General features: G+C 36.9%; 1 protein-coding gene and 1 long non-coding RNA gene across 2 annotated transcripts in view; one reads left to right on the top strand and one right to left on the bottom strand.

Annotated features, from left to right (window-relative positions):
• Positions 1 to 25,348, top strand: part of LOC109060889 (leucine-rich repeat neuronal protein 2-like) — a 42,107-nt gene that overhangs the window by 8,188 nt on the left and 8,571 nt on the right. The window lies entirely within an intron of this gene.
• LOC122138926 lies at positions 20,843 to 24,983 on the bottom strand. The gene is made up of 3 exons (XR_006155904.1): positions 24,771 to 24,983; positions 23,732 to 23,816; positions 20,843 to 21,620 (listed from the first exon to the last, which is right to left on the bottom strand). It is a non-coding gene; the product is annotated as an uncharacterized LOC122138926 (long non-coding RNA).

Here is a 25,348-nt window from a genome sequence, read left to right as displayed (position 1 = left end):
TCTTTAAATTGACAAAAAAGCCCACCACCTGCCTCCAGATATTATTATATAAAACGATAACACTCTGTACCCAATCAGACTGTAACTGAATATTAATTCTAAAACCGGTTTTGCCAGAAGACATGCTTAAGACACACAAATACAGCGAGAGACAGGATTTAAGCTGCACTGACGGCCCCAAGGTAGGCAGTCAGCTAAATTTATCCACCGCAAAAATGTTCACACCAGAATGAAAACCAAGTGGACAGTGCTAAACGCCTCCCTAGACAGCAGACAGTTATACTTAGGTCTCCCAGAACTTGGGGCCACACGCTCTCACCTTCATGCACATGCTGTCCTCTCACTTTGAGGGTGGCATTTCTTTCTGAGAACGATACAAATCTTTCTTATAAAGATGAGTAATTCCCATTATTGCAAGCAGGAGCGCAGTGTGACCCTCTGCAGAGTGTCAGTGGGAATAAAACGCTTAATGAGTGACACAAATTGAATGTTGTTCCTCTCGGTGCAGGAAGGTGGAGGAAATTGAGGCAAACCTAATGAGCAGTCCGATCCCTGCAGCGACACCTGACATCGATGGCTGGTGACAGGTCACACGGCGAGCGGAGAAGAGCAGGGAGGGGACACCTTGCCCCCATTTCACCCGGCGCCATGTGACATGATCCATCCTGCCACGGGCCATCTGCGCCCAGTGAGAGACTAAGTGGCTCTCCTCCCTGCATCTCCCAAAGGAATGGATGTCTTTAATCACTACCATCAGCATCATTGCACGCACATACTTGTGTGCTCGCACAACACCTCATCCCCTTGTGGCCAAAGAGCATGGATGAAATGGAAGAGATGGGTCGCTGTGCATTCAGTGAGACTTCTACGTGCAAGAGCAGTAGCACTTGTTTGTTAGCCGAATGCATGTTTACGTCCCCACAGACCAACAGACGCATGCCCATTAAGCTTCTGGCCCAAAAGTGTAAACAAACTTACGTAACTCTGTTTGTGCATGATTGAACAAATGCAGATATGGACTTTACAAGGGAGTGCAGAAGCTAACATCTGCATTTCATTTTTCATCAAATATTTAGGTGAATCATCCAGCTTTAATATCCTCGACTGCCTTATAAGATGACACAGTGGCCACTGATCTAAGGCCATCACTCCTTTACCTAAAAGAAAAAATATATATATTTTTTATCCAGCAAGGATGCACTGAATTGTTCAAAAGTGACAGTAACAAATTTTACATTGTTACAAAAAATGTTGAGAATTCGTCATTTTGAAAAATTTAACATGGTTTCACGTTTCTCATTTTCAACATTAATGATAATAAGAAATGACTCTAAAGCACCAAATCAATATAATTCAATATTAAATAAATAAATAATTATTCTTCTTATTTTTAAAACTGCACAGAATTTAGCATAAAAATGGAAACAGCACACTCAAACAACATGAATGGTATCACGATAATACTTACTGTGATACTTCAGCTGTTTTTGTACCGCAAGACAAAATCAAAGTATCATGACAAGCCTATTGGCAGCTAAAAGAATTAACAAACAGAATAATGATTTAATGTCCAAAGGCACAGGGGACTTTAAAAATTTTATCATGACTTTTCCTATTCTGTGGAGTTTCAGTTTTAATCAAAAAGTGTTGATTTTACAGTTCTCCACAGAGGAAAGTGGAGCAGTCCTATAAAGGGAGATACTGCGATACATCTGTGGTTGCAAAGCGTGCTGGTGTTGATAGGTAGCACATTGATTAAAATGACATGCCTGATGCTGATGTCCCCATATTTTACACTCCCACCTTCCTCCACTTCCATTTAATTTCATGTGCCATCCTTTGCCTCTGAGCGCGCTACCCTTATCTGATTCATTGAGCCATTTAAACGAGAAATTAAATTATATTCTTCAATACGCTTGTTTCCCAAAGAAAAGTTATGGCCAGGCCATTTATTAAAAGGAGACAGTTCCCTTCTTAAACTTCCTCTGATTTACGGAGACTCATTGCCGATAAAAAGCCCAAAATTGGATCAGCGTATTCCCACACTTCGCAAAACCTTTATTTTCTCCTTGAATGTTGAGATGATAGAAAAAGCCCTCAAAACACAGCAGGGTTCTGTAATAAGTCTGATTACATACAGGAAGTAATTGGAAGGATCTGGATGGATCCACACACTAATGCAAACTAATTTGTCATTTGGGGATTGTGCCAAGATAATTTCCCAAACACCTTTCTGCAATTAGAGTGAAGATGCAGAACAGTCAGACTAAAGGAAGAAGGAAAGAAAGAAGACTCTACATGTAAGCTGATGCGATACTGGTTAGCATTTTGTTTGTAGGGGGCACGACCCACAAATTTTACTGAATGCTTGTACACCATGAGGCTGTCGGCAGAGATCTAACCAGCTTTTATTGATGTGTAGACAAATACAAGCAGGGTCAGGGCTGGAGCATTTTACTGTCGTCTTTATGGGTGGACATGTGAAAGGATTGAGGAGCTGGGAACTTTAATGGCCTATCGTGTAAAAGGCAAGTGTTGAGTAAAATAAAGAAATACATACTCACAGGTTTGTCAATTGAAATGAGCCATACATTCGGAAAAATGAGAAAACAAGCTAAATACTAACCAAAGACTTTTAGAGACTTAGCATTAGCATTCCTGCTAGGCTAACGTATACAGCCACTGAAGTACCTTTTACTAGCAAGATAATGCAAATGTATTCTGGATATAAGTCTCAAAAACAATAGCAAAAACCAAGTACTTCTAGCATTAGCATTCCTGCTAGGCTAGCTCATAAAGCCGCTGAAGTAAATAACAAACTTTTCCTAAGCAAGATATGCAAATGTGTTCTGGAAATAACTCTGAAAAACAATGTAGCCTGTGTCTGCATGTATTTATTAATGAAAACAAATACTTCAGAAGAGTTAGCATTAGCATTCATGCTAGGCTAACGCAAAAAGCTGCTGAATAAAGGTTGTGTCCCAAATGACGCACTATACACTATGCACTCATACACTGTATGAGTGTATGAATGTACTTATGCACTATGTACTCAACCATGTAGTGTATGAATAATATAAGGTTATTTTGTTCATAATCGGAGTCTGATAGCCCCTCCCCCTTCGTTACGTAATTAAAGCTGCGACAGTTGAGTGCATGAAGTGTCCAACATTCCACACTTTGTTTTTATTTATTTATTTTTTTCAGTTTTTTTTTTTTAAGTGCATTATCCAGGTGTTTAAAATGCTATTTTTCTTTTTTGTAATTTTCAGTGTGAATGCACTACTCACACTACGGGATTTGGGACACACCTAAAGTAAACTTTTCCTAGCAAGCTACACAAATGTATTCTGGAAATAACCCGGGTTATTGAGGCCTCAAAAACTTCATGCGTACATTTTAGCGATTTATAAAAAAAAACAAAAAAAAAAACACAAGCCCAATGGCGATATAAAATGATATGGCAACAGAAAAATGCATTAAAATTAAAATAAGCATAATTGTATCCCAATTTGTCTGTTTAAAATAAAGCTTTTAGTCATACTGACAAAATGTGCACTCATGCCATTCATGTAGGACCATACGGCGGGAAAGATTTGGTCTCACTGCATATTTAAAAGCAGCTCCCTCAAGCTTAGCACACTAATGGCTATTTAGGTCTGCTACTTCTTTCTTTACCAGCAGTCGGGGAGGAGGACAAACACACTGACACGTATGTAGCTCTGTAAGCCACCATGATGAGAAAGCAACTCCTGTCTCGAATCCAACACTTTTCTCTCTCCCTCTTTATCATGTTCTAATCCAGCATCTTCATGTGATTCTTGCTGCCTCTTATTCACAGAAGTGGTTTAGAGATTAAACACCCTCCCACTCCTATTAATATTCATAGCACCCCGTCCTCTAAGAAAGAGGCACTTTGTTAAATGGTATAAATAATTTTAGTACTTCAACTGATTTCAGTTAGTTTCTACATTTCTAATTTTCATACAGGTTCTGTTCATACTAGTTTTTCATGTAACATATTATATTTTTGTTTAATTTCAGCTTTATTTCAATTATTGTTTTTCATAGTTAACAACACTGTTTTTGACCTTGTATCCAGAAATTAAAATTGTAATTATTTTTTGTCATAACTTTGACAGAATTCATTGAATTGATATTAAATGGACAATGCACGTAAGCACATGTAAATGTGCCAGATTTAGCAATAAAGGTTAATTTTATTCTTTCATATCATGCTTTGCATTAATTGTTGTAAAAAATGAATTGTTAATTATTAAGCCAATTTAATTACCAAAACATTTGATCAAAAATAATGATTTTCAGTTTTTATTTTTAATAGTTTATAGTTAACAATAACAACACTGAGGTCTTAGACTTTCCTGATTGTATCAAACAATTGCAATTAATTGAATAGATATTATCCTTTACAATTATTATTGTAAAAACATTTTTTTTTTTTGTTAATTTATTTTAATTACCAAAACATATTTAATGGTCTTAAACAAATAACTATTGTCTCAATTATTAGACAAATAATCAGCTTTTTCAGAATGCCAACAGCCCCTTTCACTGACTAACTGGTGGTAATAATAATAATAAGAAGAAGATTCAATAGTATGTCAAATAAACCCTTTTTATTTGTACCCTAATCGTGTAAAGTGCCAGGAACATACATGTATAGATCTAAGCTTGCCATTTACATTTCTGACTTGAGACCTCATCAAAAATTCCTATGAAGGCCATGGTTAAAAGCAGATGTAATGGCAAATTCCCATATGTCTACTGTTATAAGTATTACTAATCGGTGAGGTTCTGGCAGGTCAGTACGAGTTTGCGGTGGGTCAGTGCCCAAGGTTTTCTTCGCCTAAAACACACATATACTGGACTGGTGTCCTCTTTAAATCCAGGAACTGCATCCATAATATATGAGGAAGCAGTAAGCACAGAAAATGAGCTATGGGCTTTTACGTTAAAAGTTTTAACCATTTTTTTTTTAAAGTTTAAGTTTTCTAGGAGCTGGTGGAATTGGTTCAATAAAGTGAGAAATAGGTCAGCAGATTGTTCGACTGTCATTTCTGCCAGCAGTTATTCAGCAGGGGGATTAAATGGGAAAACAGATTTGAAAAATCACATATACTACAGCACTTTGCATATTAGTAATGCTGGTTAATCTATGTGGCACACAATATGCACACACAAGAAAAACAGGGCAGATGCTGTGAGATAGGAAATATTACCATCAGATTACTCCACTTTGTAACATTATTTAGTCAGCGATCTTATGAACGTTCGGCCTTCTCCCATCATGCCTCCACGAAGCCCCTCTGTGAGCTAACATTTCTATAAACCTTCCTTTTGGCATGTTTTGTACTATGGCCAATGGAAAGTAGTCAAATGTCCCTTTGCATAATAGCTGATCAGAGGATGGAGAAGCATCTGAGTGACAGCTTTGACATTTCTAGAGAGCACTGCGAGAGAAAGAAAGACAGATGCAGATAGAGTGAGTGAGTGAGAGAGAGGGAGCCCTCAGGTGCCCCCTCTCACCGAGCACTGGAGAGGAACATTTGCATTTAATTGAATGCTGCGGACATAAAGCGGCCTCACCCCCATTCACCTCCCCTTTTTTCTTTGCCATCTTCATTTCCATGTGGAGTCCCACTCAAATCGCACTGAATAAATCTCCAATGCTTACCATTAGCAGGTGGCACAGAGAGCTATAAGCATTAGAGTCAGGGAGAACTCCTCTAGCACGAATGCTGCTTAGCACAACAGATGAACATTGACTAGGGTTTGGCTATCATTACCAAATGACAGCATCAAAAATGTGATTGAGCGAACGGAAGGTTTAATAACACAGAAAGCGATTTTGTTTAGTAGATGCATAACAAATCTGATTTTACTGGTTAGTTTGGGATCACTTTGGCGTAGTGTATGCTTCCTAAACAAACATTTATACACAAAACCTCAAACTCAAAATCTATTTTAGAAATTGGCAATCTCTTTTTTAATTATTCTTTTAATTTATATGGTGGAAAATAGTGGATAAAGTAAATGGAAAATAGGAATAGGGAGCAAAAAATATATAAAATATATAACATTTATAATGAATATAATTACTACTTATATATTGTTTATGCTTGTCAAAGCTAAATTTATTATTAATGTGCATTTATAACATTACATTGTGTTCAGTATAAATAACTGAAACCATTCTAATACTCATTTTAATTATTATAATTATTTTAAAATATGTGTTATTCATTTAATGTAATTATTACAATTATTATACCATAATTATTATTAGGAAACATTTATTATCATTATAAATGTTGAAAACAGTTGCTGTGATTTTTATAGAAACCATGATACATTTTGGGGACTCTTTCAAAAGAACAACATTTATATGGAATAGAAATCTTTTTAACATTATAAATGTCTTAACTGTCCCTTTTATTCAAGTCACACATTCTTGCTTAATAAAAGTATTAATTAATTTCTGAACTTCTGAATGGTAATGTACAAAAATAAATAAATAAATTATATAAACACCAGTAAAAGTGCAGCAAAACCAACTTGCAAAATCCATCTTGTGATTGATAAAATGCGATCTATAAACGTTTACCATCATAACCAATTTGAAGCTGCTGTTAAGCATGTTCTGGATAAAACAAGTTATTTTTACTGAAAGCCCGCAATCTTGCTCTAATCGATGTGAATTTGCAGAAGGTAGAGTTTGGTTTAAATCATAGTGTTTTCTGAGTCACATTCTCTAAAAGCACTACCCTCCAAAACTCACCCTCTGTGCAGAATGAAGGAATGAAGCACATTGAAGAAACAAATTGTCACCTCTTGCACTCTGTTTAGTGAATCTTCTGACATGGTGATCAATTTGCCCAAGTTAAAAAAAAAAGAGAGCAGAAATTACACTGTGAGGAATCCCAGAGACCTTGGCCAGCCTATTACAGAAATGCCATCGATCCCTGTTTCTCTTCTGAGGCACAAGCCATGAGGATGGTCCTTCTGGATGGGTATAGATTTTTCTCCACTGGTTTTTCCTTCTTTTCCTCCAAAAGATGGGATTAAAGGCAATGAGAAAGGACAGGCAAGCTGGCTCACTGGAGGCCGGCCCGTTACAAGGTCTGATAAACAGTGCCATTACACACTGTCGGCCAAGTCACACTTACAGAACTAATAGTGTGGAAATAGACACCCATATTCCTACAGCTTTTATGTTATTCAAAAGATACATTTCGCAGCATGACTGCGGACAGCAGGTCAGTCGTAGGTGAGACATCTGCGGGTGGCATACCACCCTTACTTCAATTAGATCTGCCCTCATTATCATTATCTGCAGCACCACTGAACTGTGAATAGCACTGATCCAAGTCCAGGTCCAGCTTCCCTGCTTAAAACTGGAGTCCGTTCCAAAAGAAACAATAAAAATTAAATCATTGTAAATTAGGGTTAAGGATGCACTTGCTTCAGGCGAGTGCGTCACATCTATCCTTGAATAAAGGAATGCATAATGTATTATAATGAATTTTAACATTTTTAAAGCAAATGCACTCGTTGAATAAAGACCAAAGTGTATTTTTCTTTCTATACTATGGCATATCCAAGTTGAGTGTTGTTCTGGATGGTTCTGGGCTAATATAACCCCTGGGCGTTAACCATTTTACAGAAAGATCAGTGACACATCAATGTCGTAAGATGTTACATTACGGATCATTAATCATCAGTACCTCTTAATTCAGAACGGTCTTTGAAACAACGATTATTACATGGCAGTGGATACGTTCCAGGAAGCAGTCCAGTATCTTTCAAAATAACTTCTGATTCAGGTTTATTTCATGCTATGAGTGGTAGTAAACAGGGAGATACTATTGGTAACCAGCATCAAATCAGCATTTTAGAATGATTTCTGACCATTTAGTAAATGCAGGGCGCGTGTTTAATTCCAGAGTACATTTTAAAATATGTTGCCACTCAAATGCAAAAAGTCATATTAGTTTTAAAATGTTTTATCTTTTTAAACCATTGTGTGTGGTGGCAGTTAAGACTAATCTCCTTTCTTCCAGAGAATGTCAGCTCATTACTGGGCAGTCATGGTAAAATGTAATGCTGTCAAATGTTGGAGGCTTCAGACAGGACCATGTGCGGCAATCCAGCAGCCTTCTGTGTAATTTCAGCATGATGCGGGAAGGATTTGATTCATCTTGTCGAGAACTGCATTGGTTGAACATTTCTGCTGCAAAGCCCAACATGCAGTAATGATTAATAATTGTGTTTAATTAGCCTTTGACGGTTAGACCTCATATCTTGGTGAGTTGATAAACACGCTTGCTCTGGCCCAGACAGATTTCTTCATTAATCTTCCATGGACCATGTTGTGTGAGCCAGGTGACGGCTGGCAAGTCGGAAATGTGTGTATGTGATATGCTGCAGTGGCAGACTTACCTCAACAGTGTCACGGCAAGGTGAAGCTCTTCTCTCTTTCATGCTGGAGTTACTCAGTCTCAGGACCATTCCTTTGCCATTTGATCTTTACAACAAAGCAGCCAAAAGCTCCTGCAGACCTGTCACCTGAAACGAACCACAATGACATTTTTAAAACCCACAGTGGTGTTGTGACATCCCATGTGGCCTCCTACCATGCTTCCAATTTTCAGCTCCAAACACCTTAAACAGAATTGATCAATAACGTTATTTGTGATTACATAAATTTTATCTGTAATATTTCATGTGATTTGCAACAGTGCTATAAGCGATTTTAGTTTTATGTTTGAGTTGTCCTGAATACTTCCATTCGGGCATTGAGTTGAGCCAGCTTAGAACCCCAAAGTGATTTGGGGACAAATAAAATTATTGATCACTTCTGTTAAAGGTGTTTAGAGCTTGAAAATAGAGAGCAACAGTCTGGTTATTTTAGATGATAACGTATAAACCTTTAAGGTAAAATGACTTGTTAAACGGCGGTGTTTGCTTTTGCTGAAGCCAACAAACTATTATTTCACATTATCTTAACAGAGAAATTCCTGGTGAAAATGACATTACCTATGATTCTACACCAATCAGTAAATGTGGCAAAAGAACTCTTCAGTGCCCACCCACTCAAATGCTACTCCAACTACTACCCAAAAATGACAATTCTGTAATTAGTTACTCACCCTCATGTCGTTCTAAACCCATAAGAGCTTCATTCATCTTCAGAACACAAATTAAGATATTTTTGAAGAAATCTGAGAGCCTCCATAGACAGCAAGGGTACTACCACATTCTAGGTGGTATTCACATTCTCTCTCTAAAAAAAAAAAAGAAGAAAAGAAAAAAAAATATCTTAGAAAAAATTACATAATAGAATAAAAATTAAATAATATAAAAAAAACCAAATACCTCACAAACATCCATCTACCAACCAAACCACCATAACACAACCCACCCGCTATAATGCAATCCTACATTACATACAGTAGGCCTACCGCAGTCATTTTACTGTTTATACAGGCCGATCATTATAGTCAATAGTATATATTTTTGTGCTGCATTACAAAACGTATATCAGCATTGGCCTTTCATATTCATGCCCAGGCCTGCTGAGTCTGGATTAAATCTTTTAATCACCACTTACGCTCTTTTATCTCCACAGTTAGCCAACAGCATAGCTGACAACAGCATACAATCAAGCATCGAGGCAATGCAGTACAACTGCTCTTCCTCCCAAAACCAATCAACATGCTCTCAAACCCTCACTACATCTCATGAAAGTGAATTACTGCACTTTACTCAAAGATTAATTCAATCATCGTCATTAATTCAAATATGTTTAATAAATTGTTGGCTGTAGGCTTCTTAGCCTGTGTTCCTTGGAGACTTATCAATATTACAAGCTCCAAGAAATGAAAACTCTCCGAAGGTTTGCTGTTTTGCTCAAGAAAATCCAATTGCATCTTCTAAAAAGCTATCGGTCGCTAATAGGATCAGCTCATTCGAAGATGTCACAGATCAATTTAGACCTCATTAAATGCTATTACGGTGCATGCTGGTTTATGTATTCGATGCGTTCCACAGAAATACATCAGAAGTGCCCAAATCACAGCTGGTCTTTACATAAGTAATGTATGCATGTCAGCTTTGTGTCATCGTAACACTTCTGCTGGATATTTGGTAAAATGACAGTCACCATGTTTTGGGGCGAGGCCAGAGGGTCCTCGTGCTTTGTTAATTCTGGCAACTCAAAGCTTAATTGGGCCGTGTGGTCATAGCTGGCCTGCATGTCAGATTACTGCATGCTTGTCAGAGGAGATCCAAATGACGATGTGCCACGGTCTTGTGGTCATGCGTGCCGAGGTCGTACTTACAAAAGGGGGTGCAAGTCATCTCATTTGCTGCTTCAGCTCTGATTAATAGATGTTACATGATAAGCAAAGACATCTCATTTCTGATGAAGCAGATGCATTTTGATGGGAATGCAGTAATGAATAGGCTTGCTGGCTTTCTGTGGTGCCATCTGTTCTCATTGAATGATACCCTAAATCAATATAAGGCCTATACAGTGTTTACTGGTAAGAATAAGCATTGCAGAAGAGACTTCTGGGGACTGAGAGAGAGGGAGAGAGTGGATACACCCAAGTCCATGGCTCTGTCATCTCTCTAATAGCCTCGTCCTTGTGTAGATAGATGACTGCAGCTGAGCAGTGGGTTTTTACTACTGCACTCCTGTTTTTGTTTTTTTATTCTCACTTTCTGAGTGTGGGGGGGGGGGGGGGGGGGTCTGATTTATAACCCTCTCTCTCATCTTCACAATCTCTTCTCAACTTCAGGCCATCCCTTTCCCTTTCCTCATTTGTCTGTTTCTGAGTCTTATAAACAGCATGTCTTGATACACCACATTGAGGGTCACATCGGGCTACTTTGTCATATATAATGTGACATGTTGACCTTAAAGGGACAGTTCACCCAAAAAGAAAATGGGGATCTGGGCTGTTGAGCTCAAAACAGCACCATAAAATGACAAAACCGCACCAGACAAGTGGTCCATATGACTTGTGCTGTACGTCTTCTGAAGCCATGCGATTGCTTTGTGTGGCTAATAGGCTAATATTTATGACATTATTCACAAAAAAAAATACAAATAAATAAAAAATACAAATAAAAAATATTTTTTGGATCTGCATCCATTCCAGTAAAGAAGAAAGATATCTATGGATACAATTTCTGTAAAAAAAAAAAAATAATAATAGTAATAAAATAAAAAAGAGGTATATTTTGACTATCTCACGATTGAGATTTTATTTTATTTCAACTTTACAGTACATCTCATATTTGTAACTATAATTATCGTAATTGCAACTTAATATCTTTATAATTTCACAAATCCAAATTCATTTCTCGCAGTCATAACATTATAATTCACAATTCAACCTCATGTTTAATATTTCCCAATACTTTATATTTCACAAATGCAACTTTATTTCTCACAGTCATCACATTATAATTCACAATGCAACCTTATGTTTCATATTTCCCAATCTTGCGATGTGACTTTATATCTCACAAATGCAGCTTATTTCACATTTCCCAGATGTCACTTTTTATCTTGTGCTGTGACTGTATCTCACAAACACAACTTTATTTCTTACTTTATAACTCAAAATGTGACTTTATATTTCACAGCTGCTACGTCATATCTCACAGTGTGACCTTTTCTCTTATTTTAAACTTTAACAAGCTTTAGCGAAAAGGTGTAAGAGCTACAGTGGACAGGAAAAATGACTTCATTTTGGGTCTGTTCCTAACACAAAATGATCGTATGGCTTCAGAAGATCTTGAATATGAAGCACAAGTTGTATTTCCACAGATATTTGTAAATGTATAGTGTTTATATAGCAGGGTATAGTATTGAAAGTAAACCGAGAATGCAAAGCTCATTAATTTCAGATCAAACACGAGCTGACATGCATGCACACAGAGGATCCATGTCTACACAGAGCTGTAAACACACCTCAGAAAGCCCCACTGGGTGATAGCGATGGCTTCATGCCATCTCTTTCTGCTTGCCCCACCCTCCCCTCTCTATCCTCCCACTTCACCTCTCCTTCACCTTGAGGGATGAAATCTCTCTAAGCCTTGCATTGGATTTTCTGGTTGATGCAAATTGAATTTTGGCCCAGTTAGGCCAACGGGGCAGCACTTACAGCCAGCAGTACTTCTCTTAACAGCGAGAGTGATCTTGCGGCCTTGGCAAGGTAACAGACAGGAAATGACACCTTTGCTAATTCATCTCCTCTGCTACTCCTGGGGCAGCCAAAGCCATTGAGCATCTGTCTGCAAATGAATGGAGAAATATTGGAACTTGTTAAATTAATAAATGTTTAAGCATTTGTGCCGTTTTGGGGAGTAACTTAATAAAAATAGTGATTAATAACTAAAGGGATAGTTCACCCCAAAATGAAAATTCTGTCATAATTTACTCAAACTCATTTTTGTCCAGAAAAACAGATACAATATGTAACAATATGTAAATTGTATCTAAGAAAGAAAATTCATGGCTGTTTAGCACCACACGTACACATTTATGTGTTAGAAATAAATGTCTCAGTTCTGCTTAGTTTACTGTTCTATCGCTTTAGTTTCACATATATAGAGGGTGTGTTTATTCAGCAGCTAATGGGTGCTATAAATCATTTCATTGATGAAATGCAATTACCACGTACGTCCAAAGCTATTTGAAAGCCCCAAATGGAAGTAAATGCATGATTTCTTGTGGCTGTGACAAGCAATGTTTAGAGCATAGCTGAAGATGAATGGTATTGATGCTATGATTTATTGCAAAGCAATTTCGGCCCACAATGTACCTGCCAGCATGTCTTTAGGCCGAGTCATCACTATTTCAGAGGGGATACTGTGCATCACTTCAGCACCAAGCAAGAAGGTATATACTGTGAAGGGAAGAACATGAATTCATAATTGCCCCTGAAATCTACTGAATCACCTAACAGCCAGCAGCAACAAAAGTGCAACAGAACTGTCAGAGAGAGCTCGCATTTATGCTGGCATCCGCAGATTTTTGGAAACGCAAAAAAAAATGATCAAAATGAAAGCTGCATGTCAGGCAAGGGCCAGGAAATAATTTACTGTATGTGAAGCAGAAAAGTGCACCTCTTTTTCAACCTCGGAGTGCCTGTTTTAGTTTTCATGACAATTTTCTAACTTCTTTCTGACTGTTAAAATTAAACAGACTGTGCCTTTAAGAAACAACCCCTTCTTATGTGAAATGAGAAACTGCACTTTTACTTATGAGACATGGGTTTGTCAAGTCCAATATAGCTTTAACTGCTCCATTCTTTAAAAAGCCTGTAAAACATTGTGACAGATTTGCACAATATGCCCGATTTTACCTATTTCTACTTATTTAACAGTAGTTCCTCATTACCTCACTATTATTGGACTATTGTTAATTTTGTTAGCCTTTTTTAATTTAGTCTTTAGTCTTTGTTTAGTTCCCAGATTGCAAAAACAGCAGGTAGAAAATGTATCCTTTTAACAGAGAAGCTTTGGTTTGTAGATTTGTACTCCTGATATCTGGCAACCACACACATGAAAGCTCTTGTAGTAGAGGCTTGTACAGCAGTCCTTAATATGTTGTCTCCTTTTTTTTTTTTTTTTTATTTGATGAAAATAAAAAGAGCCTTTGGTATGGTTTTTATTTCTTAAAATACATTTTAGTCTTGTCTTTTATCTTTAAGTATATTGCATGTTGGTAGAGTAACTGGTATTGTTTATTGACCTTATTGTCGTCTCGTCATTGTCTCCTTTTAGTCATGGAAAAAAAGCTTGTCAACTAAATTTTTCATCAAAGTTTTGAAATTAACACTAGATCGAGCCGGCAAGATTCAGAACATTATTCTTTACATGTCAGCAACACCTATTCAAATGTATTCTGCATTACACCAGAAAGTACAAAGTCAAAGTTTTTGCAGCTTATTTTTTTCATTCACGTTTTGAGTTCTGAAATTTACAGAATAATTTTAATAGTACAATGAATCTTATCTCAAAAGACTTCCTCATAATATGACTTCTTTAATTTTTGTGTATATGAAATAAACCAAACTTGCATATTCACACAATGTTTAGAATCTGCACTACATTGCAGCTTTTCACATGGCACTGAAAAGGACCTAATACTGTTCATGAAAAACGGCAGTAAATAGTGTTCTGAAAAGCAAACAATGAGCCTTTTACCAAATTTATGTATGACTTGATAAATGCAATAAAAGCATCATGAATTGACAACACATCTTTAAAGCTTAGATCCAGTCGCATTTATTGCGCTTTTTATGCGCTTAATTAAACAACACTCGACTCAAAAGGGACACAACAAATGCATTTTCAAAGAACAGAATAATGTTCCAGGTCTTTTATCAACCATTATCATATACACTTAAGTATGCAGAGCAGACGAAAGCTCATTAGCAACATACGTAATTAAATCGCTCGGTTATAGACGTTAACTACCCCAAGGCTAGCATAGGCTTTTGTCACCTTTAGCTGCCAGTCGCTGAAGTTACTTAGTGCAGGCGCCGTGAAATACCACACAGCATCACAAGCTATCTAATGCATAATGAAAACCAACCAAGGGGGTAAATCAAATAAATATAAGCGTGAAAAAACTAAGTGGTTTTACTCACAAGTGACACTTCTAGTTACTATGAGCCTGCTATTGTTAGAATACTGCGGGATCCACTGCAGAATACATTAAAAAGACAAAATGCAGCTCCTATTTCCTTGTACTTGGTCTGCCTATAATTCGCCATGCTCTGTGTTACTTCAAACTGTCCTATTGAGCGAGGCACATTGTTGCCGTTCTACACACAAACACGCTGTTAAAGGGCTGAGAGAAAAGTAAATGGAAGCCAGTCCCCCACACTGGTATTATTATTGATTTTTCAAACAATCTGTGAACAGATCGACCCCCATGGGTTGACACTGCTTTTATGTGCTACCTCTAATTAACATTATAGCACATAGGCTGCTATCTGGAGAGCCCTGGATTAAAAGAGCAGCTTCAGCAAGCTAACTTAATTCATCCTTGGCTGGGGCAAAGGGTTGTCAGATCTTCTGGTTCCTCTCTGACCCTCAGTCTTTTACCAGGGGGGTCGGACCGCTATCTGTCAGGCTTCTCAATCGATGACCCATTTGCAGATCACTCTGCAGTGAGCTAAGCGAAGGTTATTTACTGGAGAGCTCCAAGAACCAATCTAATTAACAAAGGCACATCTTCACTAAACGCAACAGCCAAAAGCATTAACATTTAGAAACATTTGCCACGTTGAGGCTTTTTCCTTTATCTGTGCTGAATCTTTTCCTCTGCAACTTCAATATCGACAGTCAAAAAGAAAGGGAAAAGAAAAAACCTACAATGCATGGCTGATTCACAATTTGCATTCTAAGGAGGCAAATGCCCAACTTCCAAAAACAAACAATATTTTTTGCATTTTATTTAAATATTTAATAAAACTTAAAGCATTTAATTCAATATTTACTGTATAAGTCACAAAAAAAATAATATTCAGAAATAAAACACACACACACATATATTTTATTAATTTATTATATATATATATATATATATATATATATATATATATATATATATATATATATATATATATAATAGGGTGGATACCAGTGTTATTAGTATCTTTAAGAATATATTTATTTCAAAATCATTTAAATTAATATTTTAAAATAAATATAAAAAAAAATATTACCTCAACACCAATCTTAAATATTTTTGTACATCAAGTTAAACTAAATAAAACAACTAGCAACTAGCTGAAATCATGTTTTTTCCCCTATTTTATTTCCAAACCGATCTCGCGACAATTTGTACATATTTTACGAGGTAGCTAATTCTGGCTCGTATGAATTTGTACGTTTCGTGAAAAATCATACATATTTTACGAGGTGGCAAATTCATAGGAATTCATGCGAATCACCACACCTAACCTACCCCTCACAGAAAATGTATAAAATCAAACGACTGAGGTCATACTAATTAGCCACCTTGTAAAATCCGTACGAACTGGTCATGAGATACCGCTGTTATTTCAAGTAACGGAAATGTTTTCACACTATGCAGGATGGATAGTTTGTGATTTCAGACAGCTGAGATAACTTAAAAACAAATTGAAAATAACTACTTGAATGAGCAGCATTCTTCCGTTATGGCCAATGATCATAAAACATCTGCTTGATGACTGACAATATGGCTTCTTGTCTCAAATGTGAGTCTTCAGTCTAGCATCTTGTCTATCTTCCCCTTAAGGCAGCCCAGAGAGAATTGAGCCTTTAAGCATTACCAAAGAAGGCTGATATATGGCTTTGTTTCAATTATCTTAGGTGATGGGATAACACACACCCTTGGTCTCGGAGGACGCATAGAAACAGAGACTGCCAGGAGGGCAGCAAGCAAACACAGACACGGACTGATGAAGAGATTTTCTCAGGGCATAAGGAGGATTCAGTTTCAGTTCACAGTGATTTTAGATTTATGAGAGAGAAAAACTCAGCTCTGGCCAACAGAAACAAAACGAATTAACCAATAATAGACGACAACATAAGGTGGGGTCTAGATTGTCATTGTAATGTTCTGAAGATGCATCGGAAATAAAGAAAGCGATAAATGAGTGCAAATTTCCAATCGCACAATAGCTGATGTTTTGTGATGCTGTCGCAGTTCTCTGAGATTCTATCCCCCGTTGTAAATGAAAGCTGTCTCCTCTGAAGCTAATTAAAAGTTTATTAGTGATAGCGCGTGTCTGCTGTGCGTCAGTGCCTGGAGGTGAGAGAGGACCATATTGCATGCTGGGATTATTGCCACATCACTCCGTAGCCTACTCCAAATGGGCACTGAAAAAGAAAAGGGCGTCATTTACTGGAGGGAAAGTACAGAGGGTAAGGAAGGGGTCACCAGCCTCCAAGCACTAGTAACACGTCATCTAAACTTGGGGTATTCTACAGGCCCACATACGCTGCTTTAATGAGCCTCAACATGTTACATCCTACTATAAATTAGTAATGGCTCATAAAGATCGACTATCATTATCACTTCATTATTTTAGCACTATTTCTATTATGGTATTTATGAACATTTACGGGGAAGTCGTGGCCTAATGGTTAGAGAGTCGGACTCCCAATCGAAGGGTTGTGAGTTCGAGTCTCGAGCCGGAAGGAATTGTAGGTGGGGGGAGTGCATGTACAGTTCTCTCTCCACCTTCAATACCATGACTTAGGTGCCCTTGAGCAAGGCACCGAACCCCCAACTGCTCCCCGGGCGCCGCAGCATAAATGGCTGCCCACTGCTCCGGGTGTGTGTTCACAGTGTGTGTGTGTGTTCACTGCTCTGTGTGTGTGCACTTCGGATGGGTTAAATGCAGAGCACGAATTCTGAGTATGGGTCACCATACTTGGCTGAATGTCACGTCACTATCACTATCACTACTATCACTAACATTTGAATGAGCTTTTATTATTGAAATTAGCTTTTTAATATTTTCAATTTTCATTTTATTTTTATTTTATGTGCTTTTCACATTTTTAAGCTATATTTTAATTTCAGTTTTACTTTTAATAACATATTATATTAATTTCAGTTAGTTGCCAAAGCAACAAATCTTTAAAAAAAAACAAAGTTTTTCATCTAATTTATTTTATTTCAGTTTATTTTTTAACAACAGTTTTTTAATAGTTTTAGTTAACACTAACAACACTGATATATATATATATACTGAATTAATAAAACAATACAACTGAATATTAGAATTAATATACATTTAGGAAATTAATGTACATTTACTACTTAGCCACAAAAAATTATAATATCATATCACAAACTTACACAATTAGATGCTAAGCACTTCATATGCAAATATATTATGCATATATGTGACTGAAACTTACTGAACGTATTATTATGAAATGAACAAAGTCTGTCTTGTATAGGGAAAGAATGACCATCTTTAAATCAAGCCAGATTCTAAAATGAACAACGACACTGTATATTAATGGCACACAATATATAATGAACAAATAATCCTCACGGGACAAGGCACATTAAAACAGTATGTTCTAGAATACATAATAAGCTGCAAGAAAACAACAGCATTGACTGACTTTGCTTAAGCGGATAGATAAAAATGTGAATAATCATCCACAAATTTCATAAGCATGAACTTTATCAATTTAAAGCTTCATTTAAAGAATTTATCTCGGAATTACAATGATATAATTGTGAGATATCCGAGGCGGCTCTTGTGACACATTGGGTATTTTGATAGTCATTAAAGTTGATTAAATTCAATGCATTTATTATTAGATCAATGCACCACAAATTTGCTGAAGAACGACATCCTGAAAAAAACATTACCCCAGAAGCGTCGAGGACTCTTACGGCTCTTGAAAACATGTTTCAGTCATGGACTGTGATATCCAGAATGAGCCAAGCGTCTCATATGTCTTCATCCAAAGTGGTCTTCTCCAAGCCAGTTTTGCCTTGTACCCACATTGTGTTTCCACACACACTGCCAGGGAAATCACAGCCACTGGCATGTATGCACAGGCAGTCTATAGCTGGCCAGAAAAAAAAAAATAAATAAATAAACAGTCCTAACATGATACAAACTAAGAGTTTGAAATGTAGACTGCTGTATTTTAGAGTGCAGGTGAAATATATTGGGTGGTTTTCAGTCATTGTTGTAAAACCAAGACAGATGCACATAAACTCTCACACGCATCCTGAAGGGTTTGAAAGATTGTGTAGGTCAGTAAATGGCTGACTGGGGCTCATTGCACAGCAGCGGAGGAGTTTGGCTCTCCTTGGCCTGCAGGAGGTTTTAGTTAATCAAACTTAAACCCCTGCACCGAGACCATTGGTTTTGCTGGGCTGAGACTGAACTCTGTAAGGAGCTTTAGTGTATCCATCAGCACAATGGAGAAAACGGGTCATCCATCAGTGTCAGCCTCGATCGATGGCCGTGGCTTCTGGAAGCACCATCTGATTTTATTACCAAAATGAAAATAAATACGGAAACAAAGAGCGCAAAGTGGGCTTGTGAAGTTGTGGATGAAGGGATATAAGCTTAACTGCATATATATAAGTAAAGCTCGTAGGTGGTGATGAAGTTGAGACCTCAGCAATAATTCGGTCAAGCTAAACGACTGCCAAAACAACCATGCAGGCAAAACAAAGAAGGGTGAAGCACTCTTAAAATGAGGCAATCTACAATGCTGCTACGCTTGTAAGGGAAAAATAAATACTTACCCGGTAACTTGCAAAAAAAACAACAACAACAAAAAAACAATCGATCAGTCTCGTTCATTGCTGACCCTCACAGAAAAAAAGCTCCAGCAGGTTAATATTATTCTGCATATTTGATGCATGTTTTGCCTCTGGTGCAATGACATTGTGTAGCCTAGATTTAGAGATTGAATTACGTCAGGTGGGAAGGCAGAAGCCAAAACACACAGAGAATCAGTTGTAAAGTAATGCAGTAGCAGGGAATTTAAAAAAAAAAAAAAGCAAAAACTGCTGAAATTTAATATAAAACTGTCGGGTGTTTTGTGTGTGTGTTTGTCTGAGAAATGTGGGGACTGAAGCTTTGTGGTGGAATGACCCAGCAAGCACAAAAAATTATTTTTTTTTTTCTTTTTTTTTTTCTTCACAGTATTTCACAATGTTGCGCTTTGGTTGCAGTGAGATTGCATTGCAGTACAGTGTTTTTTTAAATGCTCCAGAATACAAAAAAAAAGGATGTAAGCAAAACATGACATCCTGTTTACCTATTTGGATCATCAAAAACGAAGTAAACTTCAGCTATGAAAAGTTACATTTCAGAAAAGTATTATAAATAACTCCGTACAAGTGTTAAACATTTCACTATTTCTGAGACTGAAAGTGACTTTTCCAACTGTCACACAAGATATAATATTCAAGTTTCTCACTTGTGAAACTAAAATAAAATTAACACAAAATATGAAAGTAATGTCTTAACATTTTAGTGTTTTTACAAGTTTCAGGATTTAATGTAGAGTAAAAAAAAATAAAAATTAATGACAAAAAGATTGAATAAATGAAGCAGTGGTGAGCATGAAATTTTCTCTTTCTTTTACTAATATTGTTTTATATTTTTGGTAAATAGGCTACTTTAGTTGGACTTGGTAAAGAGGTACATTACATATTTCAAAAGCACCACCCCATTAAAAACGTTCCTGCACCATTATGATTTTTGTTTTTGTTTTTTATATTAAGGACATACAATAAAATGTATGGAGTTTGCTTGCTGGGAAGACAGATCTAGTGGAGGGTGCTTCCTTGACGTCTTGCAGTCCACAGAAAGCCGTGTTTAAACTCACAGCAGGCTCATGTTAATACGGCAGGCGACGGTTTGCACATTTCCTGGATTTAAAGCACCAAAGGAGAGCGTTTCTGTTTCGTCTTTTTCTGAGTGTGACAGCAACAGTAGGGAAGGGATTGTAGGTAAAGAGGAAGAGAGTCTACCAGCATGAAGTAAAGATAATCCGTACCCCTTCTCTCAGTTCTGACCTCTCTGAAGCTGATAGGGAACGTGGATGTGCGGCAGAGCCCTGCTGCCTGTGGTCACCGACTGTAGGTCCCAGACTGACGATGGGAGATGGATGACTCTTTCTGTGCAGCACACGATCACATACGCATGTACTGTACACAATAGTACACAAATACTGATAACGTAACTGCAACAAACCATGTAAACACACAGAAAACACACACCAAATAGACTGTTTCTCTTTTTAAAATGGACTCACAAAGTTACAGCAAATTAAAGTTCTGTCATCATTTACTCAACCTGTATGACCTTATTTCTTCTTTGGAACTCAAATTTGAATAATATCTTGGCCCCTGAGGAATATCCATCATCGGTTCTTTGCTTGTCAAATGGCGAGTAAATGATGACAAATTCAAATTTTGAGGTGAAGTATCCCTTTAAGCAATTACCTTCCAAGATCAATGTTTTCCTCCTCCTTGCCCTAGTTTTCACAGATAAAAAGGGCAGATTGCAGGCAAACATGTCTCGGATGATAGTCTGATTAAGTTCCCTCTAAGCTAAGCCACGGCAGGAAGATGAGGAGACTGGGGCAGACAGAGGCAGAGATAGCAGTGAAGGCCTCCCAGGAGCGGACAATGACATTGATGCTTAAAGCCAAGTGCTAATGAAGATGAATGTAAGGACCACAGGCAAGCCTCTGTCAATATTATTGAGGGCGGTATGACAGAAGGTCACTCTGAGCATGAGTCATCCTCTCACCAGCAGGGGACCAGCCAGAAGACTTAACCAGCATAGCTAGTTTCAGAGGACGCTTGAGGTAGCACAAGGATAGCCTCTCATTCTAAACAATCTGCAAACAGCCCAGACTGATCCCTTTAAAGCAATGAAAGTGTCACATTCGGTGAGGTTTGGTAACGGCTGTTTAATTGTGCTGCGCATTCGATTGTATCAGCCACGTTGTGTTTGTTCATTTAATTTGTCCCCTTCTGTACGCTGGAGATGGATTTATCCTTTCCTCACGGTTTTGCCTTTGTCCTGGGGAAAACAAAAAGAACGAGAGAAATTATGGAGATTTAATATAAATACTAACAAATAATAAGTGAAATCACTGAAGCTTACATGATGCATATTGCTGTAGTGTATATGATTCTGTTTTTTGACGTGAACATATACACTACCGTTCAAAGGTTTGGGGTCAGTAAGTCTTTTTTTATTACTGCTTTTATTCAGAAATTAAACTGACTGTAAACACATTTATAATTTTTTTAAATAATTCCTGTTCTTTTGAACTTACTATTCATCAGAGAATACTGAAAAAAACAATTTATAATTTTTTTTTTAGTGTTGCATATCCTGTTTACTCAGAATATGTCCGATTATGAACAAACCTGTAAACACATTTTAAATGCTGTAAACGGAAAAAATGTGCTGTCTCATAATGACCATAACAACATGTTTATCTGAAAATTACAGAAATGTGAATAAAAAAAACAAGACATTTATAAATACGCTTAAAAATGATTTTAAATAACTGCTGCTCTTTTGAATTGTTATTCATCAGAGAATCTTGAAAAATTAAAAAAAAAAAAAAAAGATCACAGTTTCTACAAAAATATTTAGCAGCAATATTCTGTCTTGCTACTTCAAATCAGTGGATGTTTATTATAAATGGGGGCATTTTTGCAAATTTACTGGAATGGAAAACTGACTACCACTGACTAGAGGTTTAATGTAATGAATTTTTTTTTTTTTTTTTTTGAGTCAGTACACCCATTAAATGGTGATTGAACACTGTTCTGGTTCTCTACAGCTTAATTTAACCCCTGATTTATCCTTTATATATACATTTCACTTTATTTGGCATATCTATCTGTCTCTCGATAACACTACAGACACACTGAAGGAAATGAGATCAGAGTCATTAACACATTTTCAAAAATACACAGTGCATCAGGTTGCAACTATTCACATTTGGCAAGAGTTACTGTAATCAAAATTAAATAAATAACCAAGAAGTACAGAAATGCTGATCAAGAATGTGCATCTAGTATTCATATTCAGGAATCACTGCAGGGCTTTCCTGAAATATAAAAGATGAAATACAAGAGATGTATAAAGAGCTGATGTTTACTCCATGTGTGAAAGACTTTCCCATTAATGAAAAACCTCAGGCCAAAATTCTTTTGAAACGGAAATAAATACTTATATCTTTGAACTAGAACGAGATGAGAAGAGTTATAACCCATGTTTCATCAACCAGAAAATTACAGAAAAAATTTCAGTCTTACATTTTTGAAGTGACAGTACTTTTGATAGGATAAACTGTCTAATTTTTGCCTGAAATCTTTTTGTTCTAAAAAAGTTGCAGGGAGGAAAAAAGTGTTTGATAAGCCCTACTGTCATTCTGCATCTCCATCCAAGATTTCTGCCTCTTTTATGCTTGGAAACTAGTGGTTCCTCTGATGAAAAATGGCAGTTTAGGTTGTCAGTTATCTGTCATCACACATTGTTAGGTATGAAGTACAGAATAAAATCTGTCCTTCACAACATCTTAATGTTTCAGCAAGGTAGACAACTACATGTGGATAGAGCTGATAGATTATGTATTGTGTGGTTACTGCTTAATTAGTTTACTGTTTAACTTAAAATCAACATTTAAAAAAATGACAAAGGGAGCACTGTCAGTATTCATTGAATTGGTCAAAGGTGACAGTAAAGACATTTATAATGTTAGAACATATTTTTATTTCAAATAAATACTACCTATTCATAAAAGACTCCTGAAAAGAAAAAAAAAAAGTGTAACAACACTTTGAAATCTACAATTTTATAATGGGGACTCCGATTCATAAATGTTCCCTGATAAGCAAAATCCATGCCCTGTGAACAGGTTTTAAATGCTATAAATGATGGACAAAATGTGCTAACTGTCTCATAATGACTATAATAACATGTTTATCTACAAGCAAAATGTTAGGAAAAAAAAAACAAGACAATATCTATAAATATGCTCATAAAAAAAAAAAAAAAAAAAATTAAAAAAAAAATAACATCAGTATGTGTTCAAATGTTTTGCAGTATTTCATCAGTCGGCTGTGTGAAGGAGCAAACCTGTTATGCAGAGCTCCTTCAACTTTCACACTGACCTTGTGAAACACGGAGGCAGATCTCCATGGCAACTCTGCAGAGAGCACTGCAATAGCTCCTTCCAAGAAATAAATGATGGTGGCTCTGCAGAGGGTAACAACAGAAAGAGAGAGAGACAGAGAAAAAAAATATCAACTTTTTTTTATTAGCAAAACGCATAAGATGCATTTAAACACACAACACACAAAACACAAACGGCTGGTCTAGTTTGCAGATTCTTTCACTCTGTAAAGGGTGAACAGCTTCTTGTCCCACTCTGAAAAAAAGCAGCTAGTCGCTGCCGCAGCACTCATCTAATTATTACAAAGGTCAATATTCCTCAGGAAGGTGAATGAGAATATACGACACTCTCCTGAGACGCAGGCGGGGGATGCTGCGGTAAGAATGGAATAATTCTTGTTCATATCCTAGTTTGCATCCATTTGTCATATAAAAACTGCTTCATAAAGAGCAATGTGATGGACATATGGGTATTCATATTATATAAAATACAGGTAATATGCAGCACTGTCAGTTGGTTTTAATTGATGGAAAGTGGGACTGTCAGACACTTATAATATCTATTTAACCTGTCGCATATAAAATGTGGAGAATTTTTTTTTTTGTGTGTGTGATTTGATGAGCAAACCAGTATAATCTGAAATGTGTGCAATTCTTTAAAGCTTTTAAGGACGAATTTTTAATTCACTCTCTAAATGACTCCATCATGTTCCATCAGGTGCATTGTAATTACACAAAGAGGCTTATGAAACACTATTAGGGGTTGTTCGCACAGGACGAGCTCTTGCTTTCAAAAGCTGCTGAAACTGAACAAATGCATCATGGTCAAAGACATCCATGTAGTATATAGTAAAAAAATAAAAAAAATAAAAAAATTGGCCCACTCATTTCTCTTCAAAAGCAGGTGGCTTCGGGAGCCTCCTCCCAAGTTGTGGGTCTTATCAGAGTGTCTTTTTTATTTATTAAAAAAAAAAGGCAGTGAGGACCCTTTCAGGCTGTGAAGTTCCTTTGAAATCATGATAATACAAGAGTGCTCACCCTTCCATTCCCTGGAGGAATTGCCCAAAGCCTTGCAGACTCACGCCAGGCAAAGATAACAAGATGAAAATCCCCAATCAGATTCCATCTGTGGCAATGGCGGATTAGCCTGGCTTTGAGTCACCACAACACCAAGTCGCTGTTTATGAGGCAGCAGCCAACGTTGGACGGCCTGGGGTAAATGCAATGCTGGCACACTCAAGGGCCCTTCATGTTTTGTATCAGCCTCTTCTGAGAAGAAAGAGGAATATTCAATTAACTTGTGCGGTTGCAGCTTCAGGTGTTGTTCCCCTTGTTATTATTCAAAAGCTTTCTTCTTTGTCTCAAGGGTTAGTAAAACCAGGTGTGGATCTCACTTTTTGGCATAAACCAAGCTTGCGTATGCATAAATAATGTGTGTGCGCATGCACGTACCTAGAAAACAAACAACTCTTGCAAAGACTGGGACAAATAAGGATTACTTGCAAACAAACACAAACAGATGCTCAAAAAGCAGTGGTTTTGGATAATATTGAAAATCTGGTCAATTTTGAACAGGACATTAGCATAGATGATATTTTAAGTCCACACCTCTTTTG

Source organism: Cyprinus carpio, chromosome B11 (assembly GCF_018340385.1).
Source record: "Cyprinus carpio isolate SPL01 chromosome B11, ASM1834038v1, whole genome shotgun sequence".
NCBI lineage: Eukaryota > Metazoa > Chordata > Actinopteri > Cypriniformes > Cyprinidae > Cyprinus > Cyprinus carpio.
The sequence above is the reverse complement of the archived record's forward strand: the minus strand, read 5'-3'. Positions and strand labels throughout refer to the sequence as shown.